Here is a 19,751-nt window from a genome sequence, read left to right on the forward strand (position 1 = left end):
CAACTGCCACCCATCCTCCCTCATTAACATCATAGAGGCAGGTTTACAACATACAGGAAAATCACACAGTACCAGGAATCATGGCCTAGCCAAATTGATACACACATTTTTGGGGGGACATAATTCAAACCATGACACCTTATCTTTAAAATAAGGCTTAGATAGTATCCAGTCTCTGGGCTTACTTCCAGTTTTAATATGCTGACTCAGACAATATTCAGAACCATCAAACAAAAGTAACTTGAGTATTCTTTGGCAAGAGTTGAGGTAGTTACATAAAAAATCTTTTCTGCCTCTTGGTAGCTATGTACTAATACAACATGCCTTCTTTTAATTGTTATTATCATCTGAGAAATGTCAGTGTTTTGAATGCAATTTATGGCACTGCAGACTTCTTTATGGACCAACACACACAGGAATGAAAAGAAAATTCAGAAATGTATAATGGTAAATGGATGCCCTCATTTTACACACCACATTCCATTTTTCTCATCTAATTTCTAAGATGACAAGGCAGGAATAGAAAAGGTCTTGAGAAGGGTAAGAGATGTGATTACTGGAAAGCAATTTCCTATCAGAGGATGTAGGTGATTTAATATGAAGAGAAGATACAAAGGGAGATAATAGAGCTCCATTAATGATGGATGGCATGCAGAAGAGTAACTGTTTCTGTTCGACCTATTCTGAACACATAAAATGGGTACAAAGGGTCATCACCAAAGCCTGTTCCTAAACATCATTATAACAAATGGCATTTAGAGACTGTTCTTTGAAATTGACCCCTATATAGAGTTCTTATAAAGTGTAATAGAGTAAAAGAACACTTGATGAAATCAAAGAGCTGGCAAACTGATTAGAGGCTTATTTTTATTGTTGTTGTTGGTTTTGCTTTGTTTTTAAATATAAGGAAGTCTAATAATGAACATCCCTTGGAAGAAAGACCTGGGAATCTGCTTCTGAAAAATTTATCACTTAAAACCCTATGGGGCACAGCTGTACTCTGATACACACCAGGTTACCTACTGTAAGGTGGAAATCAACTCAACGGGAACTGGTTTTAATGAACATGCAGATTCCAAGTAAAATTTCATAGTGTGAAGGGGTGTTGAGAGTGGAAAGGCAGAAAGAAAAAACAGGGAGACACTTACAGATGCAGAGTGAGTATGTACTAAGAAAAACTTACATTTATGAAATACAAAAAAATATATACAAAATAATATCAACCCATTAACCATCAACTCATTATGATGGGTGTACTAAGCATGCCAGGGCTTCATATAAGGACAACCCTCCTACCCCCACAGCAAGACATTCTGTTTTCTCTAATTTAGTTTTGGATGGCTTCTAGGCCTCTATCAGGAATTTTAGGAAGCTTTCCAAAGAATAGGCTGTCACCTTTGACATAAAGATGTGTTTTCAGATTTGTCGTAATATTTCCTATTCCTAGAAACACAAAGGGTAACAGGCAAAGAATTAGGCTTTTCAGCATAGTAAAACACCTAAAAACTTATAATCTTGTACTCTCTCTTGTCATACACCCACTTATTGATTTCATCCCTTATACCTTTCCTCCCTATCAACTGGCCCCTAGTCATCTAATGTGAAAATCTTGTCTAGAGAAGTGGGTTCTCCCTATACCAGAATAGCTATAGTTGTTAGTTCACACCTTGCCAGCATCTAAATGCAGACTAAATAAAGTCAAGGCTTAGTAAAGTAGAGATTGTAGTAGAAAGGAAAGCGAAATGACAGGCTTTCTATGTTGTAATTGACAAAGCCATCACTTAAGGTTTACAGTGGAATAGAAAAATGTCATTTACAATTTGAAACAAAGGAACCATTAGCTTCCGCCCCTTTTATTGCGTTATTGATTTACAATCCTTTCCTTTCATTTAATTTCCAGCCAAAAGCATGCATGCCTAACCTTTTTCTTTTTTCTTCCTTAAAATGAACATTACCAATTTTGCTTCCAAACGGCAGCCTCTCGACCCTCTTTTCTCCCTGCAGGTTCTCAATTCATTTCATTAATAACAACTTTCATTTCCCCTAATTATATTTTTGGCATATTTGCTTTCAGACACCTTTTACCATGCCACAATAACATTTTGTCAGGTCCCTTGGCTTAAGACTGAATCACTGGGAACAATTACTACCGTCCTCTGACACAGCTTTTAATGTATGTCAGTACATTTATTCTGACTTCGGCTTCAAGCTTTGTTATGGCTGTTCTCACTTTTGGATAGACAAAAAGTGAATATGACTTTACCTCTTATTCTTCTCTGACTCACATCTCGCCCTACTCAACTATATTTAACCCATGATAGTTTTACCAGCAGAGGCAAAAGGACTTAAGACTAAAATACACAGTGAAATCTAAGTTTACCAACATCAGTCTCATAACGTCTGCTCTCCACTACGGTGTCCTACGGGAATTAGTAATTGGTATAAGAGTCAGTTTAAGAAGACTGACTTTGGGCAAACAATTAAATTGGTACTGCTAGTTTATTTAGAGCTTTTACTATTTGTGGTCCCTGTGACAAAGACTATTAATAGAATCTTTGCATCTTTTATGAGCCCTCGTGGCACAGTGTTTCAAGTGCTCGGCTGCTAACTAGAAGGTTGGTGGTTTGAACCCACCAGCTGCTCTGGGGAAGAAAGACATGGCAGTCTGCTTTCTTAAGGATCTATAGTCTTGGAAACTCTATGAAGCAATTCTACTCTGTTCTATAGGGTTGCTATGAGTCGGAAATCAACTCGATGGCAGTGGCTTTGGTTTTTTGGGCTTGCGCATCTTTTTTAAACCTGGGAGCTATTATTCCTATTCATTAATTATGGTTCAATATAACAGGATTTCAGTATTGTCAGTTATGGTAACTACTTCATACATGTACATCCATTTGCCTTGTTTTGACCTGGTAAAAAGTTCTCTTTCACCAAAAACTGTTTGTAGATATAACCATAACAATTTTATGGCAATGAAGACAATTCTCCTCAAATGACAATCATAAGCTTGAAGTAAAAAACAGGAGTGTTGAATAATCATCTTTGTAGAACTACTGCTATTAAAAATTATCTTTGCTTAAATGGCCCCAATGATTAAATGACTGTACAAAATGCTCTATCACAGCAACAAAGCTGTAAGTCTTGGCCATGATCATCTATACAGAAAATGTCGCTTGCCAAGATGTTCAACAATCTTGGAAGAGAGTACTTGTCCAAATGAACATCACTTTTTTCTTTTCTTCCTTCTTTCTCTCTCTCTCTTTTTAATAGGGTTACCTTTGGAAGTTATGTTTTTTTTCCAACTAATCTTGGTTACAATGATTTTGGAATTCCGTATGAGAAGAATATGCAGCATTTGATGTGATACCTTTAATAGCAAACTGGGGAAAAATTTTAGTTTGGAGAATCACCCTAATAACCTAAGACTAATGAATAAGGTAGGTAAATGTTCAAGTAGGGTAAATTCATTAGAATTTGTAAAATGTTGCAATTTTAGGATAATATGATATGTTTTCAAGTATCTTATAATTCAGTTCTAAAGTTTAATTTTGAAAGATAAGTGCCAGATTTTTTTTTGAAAATGGGATAATACCACATGCTTGAGAACAGTGTCTTACAAGCAAGGTACCATTTTAAATCATAATATTCGTTAGACAGATACTGCTATTTTAAAAAAAAATTAATTTGCGTACATTGTAGGAGTATTAATTTCATCTTATCTTTTAGTTTGAAGAAATGTTTATCAAGATACTAATCAGTTTAAGATAAATGTAAACATACCTATGCTCATTCAAGCATAATCATGCATTATATTCATTTAATTTTTCATTCTCTTGGGTTACTACCTCATGTGTTCACAATGTCTACTTTCTTGTCTCACTGACAACTTAGAAATAAATGAAGCCTCCCCTTCAAATCTCATCTATACCTTCCGAGCAGCTGGGAGGCGGTCACTAAGCAACTGCCCAGGTTTACCCTAGAGAAGGTTGAAGGGCTGAACCCTGCAATAAAATGGGTCAAGGGACCAAGGAAACACGTGCCTTTTCTAATAAAAATCTGCCCTGCCTCCCTCTTTGGATTGTTGTGGTGCTCAACGGTGACGACAGATTGAGAAAGAGCTTGGAAAAGCAAAAATATAATAGGCAATAGGAGGCAAGGATAAAATGACTTAGATCACATTTTTTTTCCTGCTATCATTAATCAAGTAATAATAGTAACATTTTTCAACATCATTTTAAGTGTTTTTCATGTAATAACTCATTGATGTCTCACAATTGCCCCTGTTTCACATTCTTCTGGTTTTTGTTTGGATTGCTCATAGATTATTTTTGTTACAGAAATATATGCAGTTATTTTAAATACAGTGAATGAATTTGAAAAGTTCTTCGTATAATAGTACAAGCTGAAGTCTACTCCATTTGACAGTTATAGTGAATACTCCATAATTAAATTCCCCTTGGACAGAGTCTAAAACAACCCTGAGCTTTAGGCTATGGAAGTAGCAAAACAGTGTATGGTTTTTCAAGAAGTTTACTAACTGTTTTTACGATTCAATAAATTAGAAAGAAGGAAGCAAGGAATGAAGGCAGGGAGGAAGGAAGGAAATTTGACCATGTGGAACTAAAAAAAAAAAAAAAAAAAATGAAGATTACCATCAGCTTGCAGAAAACTAACATTTTTATGTTACCTGCCAAGTTTCAAAATTATGAGGGTCAGCCCATTAAATGCAATGATAATGTATTTGCAGACTCGGAATTTAGTGAAATCAGCTACAAATTTATAATTATCACACAGCTATATAATCTATGTTGTTATGCTAATTAGCACATTTCTGTCTGGATAAGATAAGAGATGGCACCCAGGAATGAATGTAAGCCTGTGATTCACAGGCTGAATTTTGCTAACATCAGGCGAGATTTATGCGAAATAGCAAAAACTGGATGTGAGCTTCGGTCCCATCATCTTCTTGTAGATACAGCATGCCCTTCAACTTTTAAACATCCAGTCTCATGGTTTGAAAGCTCTTTTAGTATGAATCTTACTACCATAAATTGTTTAGCAGTGAATTCAACTTTTACATTAAGTGAAATGACATCATTAAAGAGTATTATTATAGCTTTATTGGTGTCTGTGAATCGGCATCTCTTGGTTATAATTTACTACAGATATAATCCATAACCACCTATTTCCTCTCTTTCATAATATGTAAGTTTAAAATAGTGGAGGGAACTGATGGGGCAGTGGCAGAATTAACACTTTCCATGGGGGAGAATCGGCTTCAATTCCTAGCTAATGCACCTCATGCACAGCCATCACCCATCTGTCAGTAGAGGCTTACATGTTGCTATGATGCTGAACAGGTTTCAGTGGAGCTTCCAGACTAAGAAGAACTAGGAAGAAAGGCCTGGTAATTTACTTCTGGAAATCAGCCCACAAAAACTCTATGGATCACAATGGTCCGATCCCTAATGATCCAGTCTACAGATCACGGGGATGGTACAGGCCTGGGCAGTGTTTCGTTCCATTGTGCATGTGGTCTCCATGAGATAGGGGCCGAATCCACAGCAGTTAACAATAACAACAATAATTTAAAAATATATTTTTTGTCACTGTATGTATTAAAAAATGGGTTCACAAAGTGGACACAGATACCAGCAACCAGTCTTCACTTGAGTTGGAATGAAATTGATTCACTGGAAGACCATAAACTATACCTAGTACTATATGGTAGGATGGGCTAAGGTGTTGTCTTATCAAAAGATAGGAGAGCAATAAAATTTCAGCTCTTAGGTGGAAAACAACTTTACATTCTATTCAGATACTTGTCATTCTATCCCAAACGGTTTACTAGGTTCTGTCCAAAATTAACTGGTACCTCCAGGACGATGAAATTCCCATCTCAATCCCTATGCAAGTCTCTGCATCATGCACTACCATCCCATTGCACACTGCCTTGTACAGAGTTGAGGAACAGTGAATACTGGTAGAAAGAATGTGAATTGAGAAGAGATGACACTCCACTGGAGATCAGTTTATTTTGCATTCAAACAGAAACCAGTGACTCTCTACCAAATTATGTATTGAAGTTGGTATTCTTTCTTCTTTACTACAAGTTTCTCTCAAATGTTTATTGACCTCTAATTATAAATTATATGAAGGATGAAAGATCAAATTAATTCTGGAAGATTGGTATGGTTTCAGCTGTGAGCATTGGTCTCTTTCTCTGTAGCGAATTGAATTATTGGCCCTACTTATTCTTTGGGAATTATTTTATACAATTTACATCCTTGCCATGGACTCATGGTGTGCAGAGTAGACTTTCCCACTTTTGACTCTGAATTTGTTAATGTGATTTGTTTTGGACAAAAGGATGTTAGTGGACATGACCTGAGCAGGTCCTTTAAGTGTACTTATGCTGTTGGGCTTGCCTGGTTGTGCTTCTGCAATCATCATGACAAGATTCCCCAGGAAGGCTATGTCCTTGGCCCCCATAATGAGACTTGAGGATCAGAGCCACCACAGCCAATGCTTACAGACCCTAAACGTGGATCAGAGATAGCCCAGTCATGTACATATGTATAAGTGAGGTATTAATGCTAATTGTATGCCACTGAGGGTTTTTGTTTGTTTGTTCAGTAGGTAGGTAGCAAAAGTTAACCATTTATGTAATAGGACTCTGTCCTGACTAGAACTGATCTCAAGCTATCAAACTGTGTGATAATGGAATGAAGGTTTCTTGACTGGCAGCATTTGTGTGCACAGCAGGGATCAATAAGGGGATATCTGGGGATGTTTTGCTTCCTCTAACCCATAACCTTCTTTAGCCTCTCCTCAGACACCTTAAATAAACATACAAGCCAAGGATGAAGTGTGATTGCTATGGAAACCTAATTATAGGACAAGTTCCTAAATCTCCATTAACATCTTCCTCAAATCATCCATACTAAGCAAACATTCAAAGTCAAAATTGGTGCACTTCCTATGCAAAAGCAACTCTGAGATAAGGTTACTTCATCCCTTCCTTGAATTGGGATGACCAATGTTCTTCTTAGCAAAATTCTAGACCTGTCACTTGAGGCAGGGGAGCAGACTGGCTGTCTGAGGCTCCTAGACCCATGACAAAATAAGTTGAAGAGTTTTAAAGTATTTCTTTCCCTCCATGTTCAGTCTTTGCCATGCTTCTCTTTTGAAAGCAAACATGACCACTTAGAGACATATCTCTACCCGTTGAGATCTCTTAATTTCTTTAGACAATTTAAAATATTACCCTGGGTAATGAAAGATTTGGTTGAAGAATGTTCTGTTCACTGTTGAATAGGGACAAGGAGAAGAATAGAGGGGAAAAGGGAGGGGAGAAAGGACCTGACTAGTCTTGCCTTCGGGTGTGTAGACATTTAGTTAATTGCCCAACTTCTGTCCTTTATACTTGCTGACACCAAGCTGGAAGCCTCTCTGAAACTATGTGGGAAAGAGCTCTCCCTGTCTCCACCACAACCTTCTCCACCAAAGATTCATGATTTCTCTGTTTTGGTTAGCCATCAGTGTGATCCCATGCATCTTCTTGGACAGCTAATGGTGCATGCTCTGATGCTTGTCACTGGTGTAGACTGATTCCCTGTTCTACTGCCCCTCTGTCGTTTCAATGTAAATGGAAAGGAGGTAAAAGCCTGTGCTCAATCTGCCATCTGGATTCAGAAGTCAGTTTGACAACTTATAAAATAAATTGTGATTAGATGTTCATGATTTAATAACAGCCTGTAGCAGGGATTGGATCTATTTGAGCATGTGATTAAGCCAGGTTTTTTTTCCAGGAATGTCAAAGACAGGATGGCTGGAATCAAGGTGGGGCAAATTAAAGCAGCCAGTACAGTAATAGAACTCTTCCCAGGGAAGAGAGCTGTTTTTTTTTTATTTAAACATCTTTTAACATGCAAAGCATTGCACTTTTATATATAAATCATTTATTCCTCACAACCCAGTGAAGCAGGTAATACACTTCCCATTTTACCAATGAGGATGTTGATTAGAGATAGTAAAAAACTTGCAAAAGATCACGTATCCACACAGTGACAAAACTTAGTCTGAACCTGAGTTCTGTGTTCTCCATTGAGGGACTTCACCCCAGGGTCTGCAGACTATTCCAAAATACTGCTTCTTCCTGAGCATGACTCAGAGAAGTGGTGCTCTGCTATTTCCCTGAATACATTCAAAGCAGCTGGAGAAGTATGTTAACTTAAATCAAACAACTGAACACTCTCTTCCTTTTCCCCTTTATAAACTTTCCTTCACCTCTGACTAGGTGGGTCATCTGGATATGCCCTGATGCTCAAAGTTTTGCAGTCTTGTCTATCTCTGAGGACAAATGGGACTCAGAATTTACTGTAAGTGCTTAATTTCTCAACATTTCCATGCAATAAAAATGCCATCATGGACACAATACAAGCAAAGCTACCAGAATACCATAGTTATTAACAGTTAGCTCTACGGATATTGTTGCTATTGTTTGGAACTGAATTGATGAAGCTAAAAATGTAACTCCTGCCCCCCCTTCCCCCCTTTTTTTCTATGCCTTAATTTTGTCCATGGCCTGCAAAGCCCATTTCATCTACCATCAGTATTAGTTACTCTAACGGTTTTGAAGAAAGAATTTATGAATTTAAAATGTCTCTTTCTTCTAATCTTCCTCAAAATACCATGGATATGATACCTATTTATGTATAAAAAAAGGTAATCTAAGCAGAACTAATACTTCCTAAAATGATACAAATTATAAGCTCTTAGATTAGAAGGGGCTAGGGGTAAGAGTAGGAAAGGAATCTAGGTTAAAATCTTGGACCATTCTCTTTCATTATTTAACATCTGTAGTTATACATAATTTAGGCTAATGAGTGGACTGAAAAATGGACTTAAATTCTGTTAATACAAATACTATCTTTATTTCAGATAAGTTATAAGCCAATAATCCATTTAGTCTCTCTTCATGAATAACTAGTCTACACCATCCAAAATGTATATGGTCCATTACACATAAATATTTCAAGGGCTTTGGGCTTCTTCCTTTCCTAATCTGTGTGTTATCCATATTTGGTACAATAAAACACAAGGCCATAATTTAACTTCAATAACTTCTTAAGCATGCTTTCATCTTTTTTTTTAAATTGGCATGTTCAGAAAGTAATGGGATTTTTTATACTTTTATATTATATGTATTTTATACACATATATAGTCACACATATATATTATGTATAAATGTACAAACCATAAATATATAAGAATTCTTGTCTTCCATGAGGGAGATCTTGGTTTGATTCCGAGCAAAGGCACCTCATGCACACCTACCAACCATCTATCAGTGGAGGGTTGAGTGTTGCTGTGATGCTGAACAGGTTTCTTTTCTTCTAAAAAATTAGCGAATGACAGCTCTACAGATCACAATGGTCTGATCACATTGTACACGGGGTCATTATGAATCAAGGGTCAACTCAATTGCAGGCAACAACAACATATAAAATACATTTATATATTAATTATATAAATTGTTATATATAAATCTGTGTACTGTATACTTTTATGCTATACTTTAGGTATATTTCTGAAAGATATCTGCCATTTGTCAAAAAATATTTCAACTCAGCAAAACCTCTTTTCGTATTTTTGTATTGGATCAGTTTTAAATGTAAGCACATTGTTGTTATTAGGTGCCATTCAGTTGATTTTCCACTCATAGTGACCCCATGTGACAGAGTAGAACTGCCTCATAGGATTTTCTAGGCTGTAATTCTTATGGGACCATATCACCAGGTTTTTCTCCTGCAGAACAGCTGGGTGGGTTCAAACAACCAACCTTTCGGTTAGCAACCAAGCACTTAACCACTGCGCCACCAGGGCTCCTTTTAAAAGCACATAAATATTTTTGCAGGAGGAAATAAGTCTTTTAACTCAAACATTGAGTCAAACATCTTCCAAGGTGATGAAGAATATGGGCCAGACATTCCTGAGGTGTTGAAGGCACATAATCCATGTCCACTATTACAGTACAAACTGATGAGTGGAATTGCCACATACAAGATGCCATGTTAGCATGGATGTGGGAAGGATTAACTTGAGGGGCACTGATAGGTTAAGATGAGCCAGGAAGGATTTAAATAAGTTATATATATGTATGAAGCTTTAAAGATTTCAAATGTTCAGCAGGAGATTTTTGGATAGAGAAGAGCAAGAACAGGAAGATTTGAAAGCATATGGAGAGGTTCTGAAATTTTAAGTAGTTTTTAGAATCGGAGCAGTGTTAGAAAATAGAAGGGATTAAGACCATATCCATAAGGAGTGGCTGGATTATAACGGCAAAGGAGGGCAATGGAAGAGCTGTCATTGAAAAAGTCTATGCTGCAGAGTAACGAAACTAGATTTTTACCTAGAAAGAATATTGCAGGAGTGAATTGGAGAAGCTTGGAAGCAGGAGCAAATTTATTACATTAACAGTTATTACTTAATAGTTTCTTATTTGAAGTTACTATTGGAAAATGGAGCCCTGGTAGCACAGTGGTTAAGAACTCAGCTTTTAACCAAAAGTCAGCAGTTCGAATCCACCAGCTGCTCCTTGGAAACCCTATGGGGCTGTTCTACTCTGTCCCATAGAATCGCTATGAGTCAGAATCGACTCTATGGCAACAGCTTTATTGGAAAATCAGAACTGTTACAAAACATGATTTTTATTTTCTTATAGTTCTACACAGAGATTAAGACCACATCACTTGTGGCCACACAAACACATGGATGATTTATATAATAATTACCAAATCCTATTTATACATATTTAAGTTCCTTTGTCAGTTTCGATTGTCTGACGTGATCACAAATTCCAGATACAAATGCCTTGGAAACTGGACTCCAACACTTAACTAAAGAGCCATTTCCCTCTGGTAGTGTCTGCACTGGCGTCATAATTCTTACCAAGGCAAACATGCAGCCCAAGTCCTCACAATGCATCTGCTGCTTTAGCCAAAGGAAACACAAGGGGATCTTCTCTTAGGACCATTTCAAGTAGGAGCAACGGCGAGAAACTCCCATCAGAACAACACACTGTATTGTCCTAAAATCTCTGTCAAACACATCTTTCAGGAACTCAACCCTATGTATTTAAGTCCCTCAGCAACAAAGCTTTTCATTTAAATAGTCCCTGCTGGGAAAATGCATTAATGTTTGGGATCTGTTAATTATAAACAGGCAGACTACTCATGCCTCCTATAAGGTTTCCAAGACATCCTGTGGCAATTAATCATAATGGATTTAAAAAAAAAAATGTTTCTCTCCAATGGTTAATAATAGCTCCAGTGAGTCGAATAAGACGGTGCCACAATGCTTCTACTGATAGTTCTTAGAATCGCAGGAAGCCAAACACCCAAGTTATTTAATCAGAGATCTTGATTTGCTTGGAAAATCATCACAGTATGAGCAGAATTTTGTCACTAAGGGCCCATTTGATGAAAGGCTAAGAGCTCTTACATTTGCCTTGTTCCAGGTGAGGATTATTTAAGTGGTTCCGCCCAACCCACCCCCAGGGTTTCTGGAAGCATGAACATCTTTTTATATGAGAATAGACAACATGTGGCTACTTTTGAAAGATAAAGCAAATTAACTTGGTCTATGAGAACATGTATGATGATGACAGTAAATGCTGATGATTTACAATATTCTTCCATAATAACTTCTTTGCCTGTATCTTTCATATTTCAGCAAATGATGTAGTAATTCTGTCAAGTCAGTTAAATTTTCCCACCTGTTTATATGTCTAATGAGTTCATGAAATGTTGCTTTTGATAAATAGGGGGAAAGTGATGAACAAGGGATAAGACTATTGAAAATGAAGAATTCCCTACCCACAGGATCTTCATCCATGCTAGATACAACTTTTATTGTGATTCCATGAAGTTTTTTAATCACTATCGGAAGAACTAAAGAGAGAAAATAGTATTAGTGCAAAGAGTTGAGGAACAAGAGAAGGGTTAGAGTCTGGTTGAGAGATTTTATTAGAAAGTGAATAATTTGGGAATTTGTGCTTTGTATACGAAAAACACCCGCATTTCAGGAAGTTCACCTGCTAACACCCTGAGCTACAGAGGTGATGGTGGAAGAGAGGACACAAAGCATGTAGGTGGTGAGAGATGGTCTCCTCATGCTAGATTCCCTTCTATGCCTTCTGGAACAGAGTTTCTGTAAGGGTCTTGGAAATTCATTGGCTAGTCTTTTGTTGATAGTTACATTACAATATTCAAATGAAATCTGAGGATTCAACCTAGGGAGATAAGGCTATGCAGCCGTATTTAGTACAAATGCTGTGGCTTCTTTCTCTTTCATAACTAAATAGCCTTTTAACATATTTGCCATTGAACTAAAGAAAAAAAAAGTTATTTATTTTTGTGCTCCACCAAGCAGCTGTAATGCTCAAAATTTTCTTAGCGTATATACTTATATAATTAAGATTGAAGCATTGGTATATAAATTGCAAATTCTTACTTCTCCAGCATGTGGTTAAATGCATCCCAGACCTCATTCCTATTCTAGCATTTGTTAATTTTAATATTGAAAATAAAATATTATGTTACATTATTTTTATTCTTTTAAATAATTATAAAATCAATAGGAATGCTTCCAGAAAGGAGTAAAATAATGACAAAATAAGATTTTCCTTTATTATTGAAGTTTATTTCTTAACAATAACAATGAGGTTTTTAAGTAGCAGACATGTGGGCTGGTGAGAGGTTAAAAAAAAAAAAAAGATTAACAGTCAACGTAAAATAGATTGCTTGTTTTCATTTTTAAGTACAAGAAAAGAGACTTGAGAATATTTGAATTATTAGAGATCTTACCTCACTCAGCTTTGAAAGAACCAACCAAAAATGCCCAACAATAAGGGATTTCTCAGAAACAGTAAGGAAATAAAGTATTTGTTGGTGTTGTTTAAAAGTGTGAGGGGTTCGAAAAAGCGTTTAAGTAAAACTCCCCAGTAGACTATGTTAGGTTCTTCCAATAAAGCTACCTCTGATAAAAAATAGACTGCCAGGTATGGAAAGTGGTTTATTTACACAAATAGAAGGAAAGCAGCATAGAACTTTCAAATCTTTTAATCTGGTATATAATAAAATAGTCATCATCCTCCTCATCATCAACAAAGTGAATAATATTTATTTAGATGGGCACTGCATGAAAAGCGTTGCATGTATTAACTCATTTAATGTTCACAACAAACCTATGAGGTCCGTACTACAATTATCCCACTTTACAAATAAGGACCCTGAGGCAGAGAGAGGTTAAGTAAATTGCCCAAGGTCATACTCACAGTAAGTGACAGCTATAATTTGAACCCAGGGAATCTGGAAATAGAGTCCATGACCTTAATCAGATAAAAGGGTATGTACCAAAATGTTATAGTATTAAATATACTTGAATAGTGGGAATATAGGTCATTTTCAATTTGTGTGGGGGGTGTGTGTGTGTGCTTTTATGTACTTTTCACATTGTCTAGTACAAACTAATTTTATAATTAAGAAAGAAAAGTACCTTAAATATACTCTAAAAATACTCTTAACTATCTTCCATTTTTCTCTCTAACCTGCACATATCACATATGGTTGGCCAGGCTTCTTTTCCTAAATGAAGTCTCTAATGTGAAAAAAAATAATAATAATAAAACAACTTTTCAAAACCAACCTCCCCTTTCCAGATAAGCATCCTGTCTGTAGTAGTACCCTGTATTAGTATCATTTTTAAATATTTAGTTTTTTTTTCCTCTCATTAATTATTCAGTATTAGTGAAAATTAAATAAACAGTCTGGGAATATCTTTTTATCAGATCAGTCCTCTGTTGATGGCATACTTATGGTTCAGGAATTGTATTAGTTGAATGCAGAAAAGGGAAACCAATATCTCCTAAGCGGCTCTGAATGAGCAAACTAGACAGTCTAGGAAACAGGCCTTCAGTGAATAAACATGAATAAACAAGAATTATGTTCAAGCTACCTAAGAACAAAGGTATTTTGAAGTAAGGAATTGGAGAGATTCTAATGAAAGCCAGCAGGGAAAGTGGCCAGCAGAGACCAGAGGACCACGGAAAGGTCAGGCATATGTTTTCTGCCCAGAGAGACATACTAGCCATCACATCTCTTGTTCTGCATCATAGAGCTCACAACTCTATAGCAGCTTTGTCTATAAGAAATATCATTCTACTGGATAGAATGGAGAGGATAGAACAGAAGCTCTATCATTCTGTTTAAACTAGGAAATTCCAAATAAATAGGCTTCTATACCATGACAATTTTAAGTACTATTTTCCAAGGGCCCTTGAGAAGTGTTAGGCAGATTTTGACACCTGTTCCTTACCAAAAGGGCTCTTAGAACATCCTATTGAATTCTACAAGTACATTAGGAGAACTCATGCTCAAATTACCTGAGGAAGTCAAAGACGTAGGAATATCAGACATGACCAAAAGTGCACAACCATGATAGAGTGTCGCTATTACTATACACCCCAATATTAGTAGGTGAGGCTTGGTTATCTGGCCTGGGTTCAAGTATTGGACAGGTAAAACAAAACAGATGTACTAAGTGCTTCTAAATCATTCTCTCTGGAAAGGGCTCCCCTTTCCTTCCACATGCCTCCTGATCCTTAATTAAATTTAAATCTTTTACCACAGAGAATTCCTCTACCCCAACACTTCCCACCTCGTTGCAGACCATAGTGCTTGATATATGATTTTCATAATGATCTCCTTCAGCTGATAGCACTCTATGACTTCTGTTCTTTCAAAACAATACTGCATTCTAAAAAGATGTAAACGACAGTGTACCAGATAATGCAAAATACTGGTGGCAAACGCCAGGCAAGAAATCTGCTTGTCCATACCAATGTCTGTTATCGTCAAAAAGCAGGAGAGTGTGGGATGAGTAATTGTGCAAAAAGTTCCAGTAGGGTTGTTTTGTGTCAGGTAGAAACGTTGACATGCTATTGTTGTATGCCATCGAGTCAATTCTGTTTAACTGCAACCTTACAGTACAGAGTAGAACTGCCCCATAGGATTTCTTAGGCTGTAATCTTTAAGGAAGCAGACTGCCAGATTTTCTCCCACGGAGCAGCTGGTGGGTTCAAACCGCCTAACTTTCAGTTAGCAGCCAAGTGTTTAACCACTGTACCACCAGGGCTTCTTGCTGACATAGGCAGTTATAAAAGAAATCCATCTGTCCTCTTATAAAAAAAGACATTTATTTTGGGGAAGTACTTATAATATATTCTTAATTTTCAAAAGAGGTAATATATTTGCCAAAATGTCCAAAACAGAGCTAATAATGTTCTTCTTGGTTATGAAAAAACCATTTCAATATGAAATTACAAAAATAAATTACAAAAATAAATATAAATTACAAAAAATATTATAAATCTTCTAATTAGATCTATAGTACTTTAAGAAACAACAGTGCAATCTTCATTTAGGAGAGAACGAATTGTTGAAAAAAATGTGTTTTGAGCTCTTATGTTCATTAGAAAAAAAAAGTCAAACTATCACCTTTGAAATTGACCTTTAAAGTGATCATAGAAAGGGAATACTTTGGTCCTTAGAATGATTGCTTTCTTTAAATATTTATGGAACTAGAGAATACAGGTGCTTTGATATTTTGCCCAGGCATTGGGATCTATTTTATAGAAAATGTGTTGATTCTACATAGTAAATTTTTCTAGTCACTATGCATGCCCTAAGGAGCCCTGGTGGCACAATGGTTAAGTGCTCGGCTGCTAACTGAAAGATAGGTGGTTCAAACCCACCAACATCTCCATGGGAGAAAAGATCTGGAGGTCTGTTCCCATACAGATTATAGCCTAGGAAACCCTATGTGGCAATTCTACTCTCTCCTATAGGGATTCTATGAGTCAGAATCCACTTGATGGCACACAACCACAGCAATATACATGCCCCGGGTGAGGGTCTGGGGAATGGGGAAGATGGGAGGCAAAACCCCTACAGTGGAATATAGTAAACAGAATAATAAAAGTCTCATCTCCAAAGGATTTTAGCGTTGAGGCGAGAGCTCTTATAAGATGTGCAAAACAGCTGCGCCACGAGTTATTTAAGTCACACATGAATGCATATGGTACACTCCGAACTGATAAGTTCACATACGTTCACCTAAGGACATGCTGATAGTTAAAATAATGAATGGACATAGGGTGAAAAAGTAAAAAACAATCCAATAAGGTGAAAGAGATCACTTTAGCCAGGTTCTTAAACAGATAAATAAGTTGATCAACAGAATCAATGACATTAGCTAGTCAAATAGCGAGAATCACTAGTGCAAAACACAAAGCCTTTAGAAAATTTATAATAAGTGAACAGTTTACATTTGCTAACGGTAGAGAGTCTAGGAGGGTATGATGAAAATTAAAGCTAATGAGCTGGCCTGGGAAAAACAGAAGAGAAATAAGGAGGACTCTTGATGGGCCACTATAGATATCAGACACTGTTATCAACGGACTTGGGCAATTGCTCTGGACAAAATATATCAACAGAGTAGGCAGAGAAGAATAAGCTGGACATGGTGGTCCCACGTTTCTTTTAAGAAATGAGAATTTAAGCAATGGGAGCAACCATGAAAGGATAAATACTTAAAGAAGGGTGATAGTTATCCAGTCTTGGAGTAGAATTAAAAAAAAAAAAAATGATGTAGAAAGTCTGGTGAAAAATGACTCCAAAGCCCTGAACCAAGAAAGGAAGAGGTGTGTCTCACTGGGATGTGGAAATGGAAATGGAGAGTATGGGGTAGACTAAGGTAGAGGGTGAATGAGTTTGGTATTGAACGTGGTATGTTTCAGATTTCTATGAGATATCTGAGCAAAGACATTCTATGGCAAATTATGGTCTGAAGAGTTGGTGAGAAATTAGGGTTGGAGATGTAGATTTGGAATTCTTCTGTATTTTGGCCTAACTGAAACAGTTAAAGCAAAGAGAGACATACTGCGGATCTATGGCAGAGACTCGGAGATTATCCAGTTAGTAGGTTAGGAAAAGAAGAAGAAAAAAGACAAACTGTTTTAAATTTAAGAGAGAATATCCTATTTTATGGGCTAAGGTGAAAACTTTGATGTGGAGTCAAAATATATTTCCAACTTTCAAGGACTCCAATACATATACAGATGAGTAAAAGGGAAAGGAAAGGATGAAAAATTACTTTTACACTCTAAGAAGCTAGTTTTTTTCTTTTTTCTTTTTTTTTTTTTAGAATATTAACGCACTTTATCTTGATCTTTTAGCTACTACTAACCTTACCTGTAAGTAAAATTTTGAAGCTGGCTTGTGATTTACCTTGACCAAAAAGAAAAATGTGTTTAGATGACGATAAGCTTCTTAGGGACAGAGGCCCAGGATTTGCTGGATATAGACAAAGTATTACACAACACCACACTCCATCTAAATGACAAATAACAAATTAGAACATTACTGTTGTTATTTAGCTAAATTCCCTTACATGTGTAGGAGTAAAGCTCAGATATATAAACACTATTATTAATTGCAATGTCATTTTCCCCAAAATCGCAACTTGAGGCTGAACAATCAGATTCCTACTGGGTCTACAATCTGTATCGTCAGCTCTTTGCTCCTACACATGCAGTTTTCAAGCTCCTTACCTGAAAGACTCTTTGTCCTTTAAACAAAGGGATGGAGCAGAGGTCGGCATGTACAAGATGCTGACTTGCAGTACATATCTCTCGCACATTAACCGTAAAACTTTAATGAATCACTTTCTTGTCTGCTTTTGGCCGTGCTGAGAATGCTATGTACGTGGGAATCGAGAAACCTGTGTGGCCATATGCTATGGGTCAGCCTTTGACCAATTTCCCCCATCCAGCTGTCACTTAGAAAGTAACATCATATGCACATACATTTTTTAAACATATGCAGTTGTCCTGAATTTTGGCCACAGGGGAATCTTGTTAAGAAACTGTGTTAGACTTGTTCAAGTCAGTTTTCTGATTTATATTATGGAATTTGTGTGCTGTGCAGAATTTTAGACGCTACATTTCTCCATTTATTTTATCTATATTTAATCCTTAAAAAAGAATATAGGTAGAGAACAGTAAAACTATTCTACATGATAGTATAATGATAGATGTATGGCATTATACATTTGTTAAAACCCGCGGACTTGTACAACACAAAGAATGAACCCTAATGAAAACTATGGACTTTAATTAAGAGTAATATATCAGAAGTTCTGGCAAAATGGCGCTCTAGGCAGAAGTACCACGCCGTCCCTCCACAGCAAAGATCCGAAAAACTAAGCCGAACAGAGAATACAACAATCCTGAAACCCTAAAATATCAAATGAAGAGATAAAGAACTCACCCAAGCACCAAATGGAGTGAGAAAACTGACAGAGAACGGACAACGAGGAGAGATTCGTGCAGAGGTCCCCTACCAGGTAACACAGCGCGGATCCACCATCTTGGACTCCTATCAGAGACCAGCAAATGGGGGTACGAGAAAGCAGCCTCACAGAGCCTCCAGCGGGAGAGAAAACAACCGGTAATTTGCGGTGTGTGCTTTCCCACCCCCACCCCTCTCCGCCCCTGCTCGGCCTCCTCTGCTTCCTGCGGCCACGGTCTCTTGACCAGGAAGCACCGGCTGCTTGGATTCCACACACCCAAGCAGGCGGCTCTCTGGGTGTCATTTGTTGGCTGCTAGTGTTGCTTTTTTTTTTTTTCTGCTTCTTTTGACTTCTCACTTGCCTCTTGCCACCTCGCCCCACTTTCACTCTAGTGCCTGGCTCCGTGCGCCATCTTTGCTTCTTCCTGAGGGGCTCCAGAGCACTGGTAATTTGTCATATATGCTTTCCCACTCTCTACCCTTCCTCACCCACACTCGGCCTCCTCTGCTTCCTGCAGACACAGTCTCTTGTCCAGAAACACCAGCCCGCACTAGCTGGCTCTCTGAGTGCCATTTATTGGCTGCTGGTGTTACTTTTTTTTTTTCTGCTTCTTTTGATTTCTTGCTTGCCTCTCGCCACCACCCCCTCCTTTTGCTCAAGTGCCTGGCTACGTGCGCCATCATAGCTTCTTTCTGAGGGGCTGCGGAGCCCCAATCGAGTGTGGAGCTGCTTCCCAGTCTGGGCTACCATGCTGGTGGGATCCCGGGAATTTTGTTCGTTTGTTTGTTTTGAATTGTTTGTTTGTTTTCTTTTCCTTTTCTTGAGTTGGGAGCCCTTTCTGGCCAGGCAGAGCTGCGTGGCAAACAACTCCCCTTCAGCTTCCACAGACGTGCAGAGGGATCCCTGAGAACATTTCTTTTATCGTTGGTTTTTTTTTTTTTCCTGATTTTTTGGGGGGCCTTTCTTGTTCTCTCTCTCTCTTTTTTTTTTAATTTGTTTTGTTTTCTTTTCCCTCTTTCTCCCTTTTTGTCTTTCTTCATTGCTCAGTTTCTCGTCTCTCTATAGCTTCCTTCTCTTTCTGTTCCCTGAATACTTGGCGTTGTATACCTCTACACCTTCTACCCAGGCTGTACTACAACACCTGAGAGCAACTTCCCCAGACCTCATAGCTGCACCGGTGGGATCCCTGGGAACTTTGCAGTTCTTTAACCTTTCTGATTTTTATTTATTCATTCTTTACTTTTCTTCCTCTTCCCCTTTCTGTTTTTCTCCATTTCATAGTCTCTCATCTCTCCATTCCAATGGCAATCTCCCCTAGCATTCTTTTTTGTTTGTT

This window comes from Trichechus manatus, unplaced genomic scaffold, assembly GCF_000243295.1.
Source record: "Trichechus manatus latirostris isolate Lorelei unplaced genomic scaffold, TriManLat1.0 scaffold00006, whole genome shotgun sequence".
Taxonomy (NCBI): Eukaryota; Metazoa; Chordata; class Mammalia; order Sirenia; family Trichechidae; genus Trichechus; species Trichechus manatus.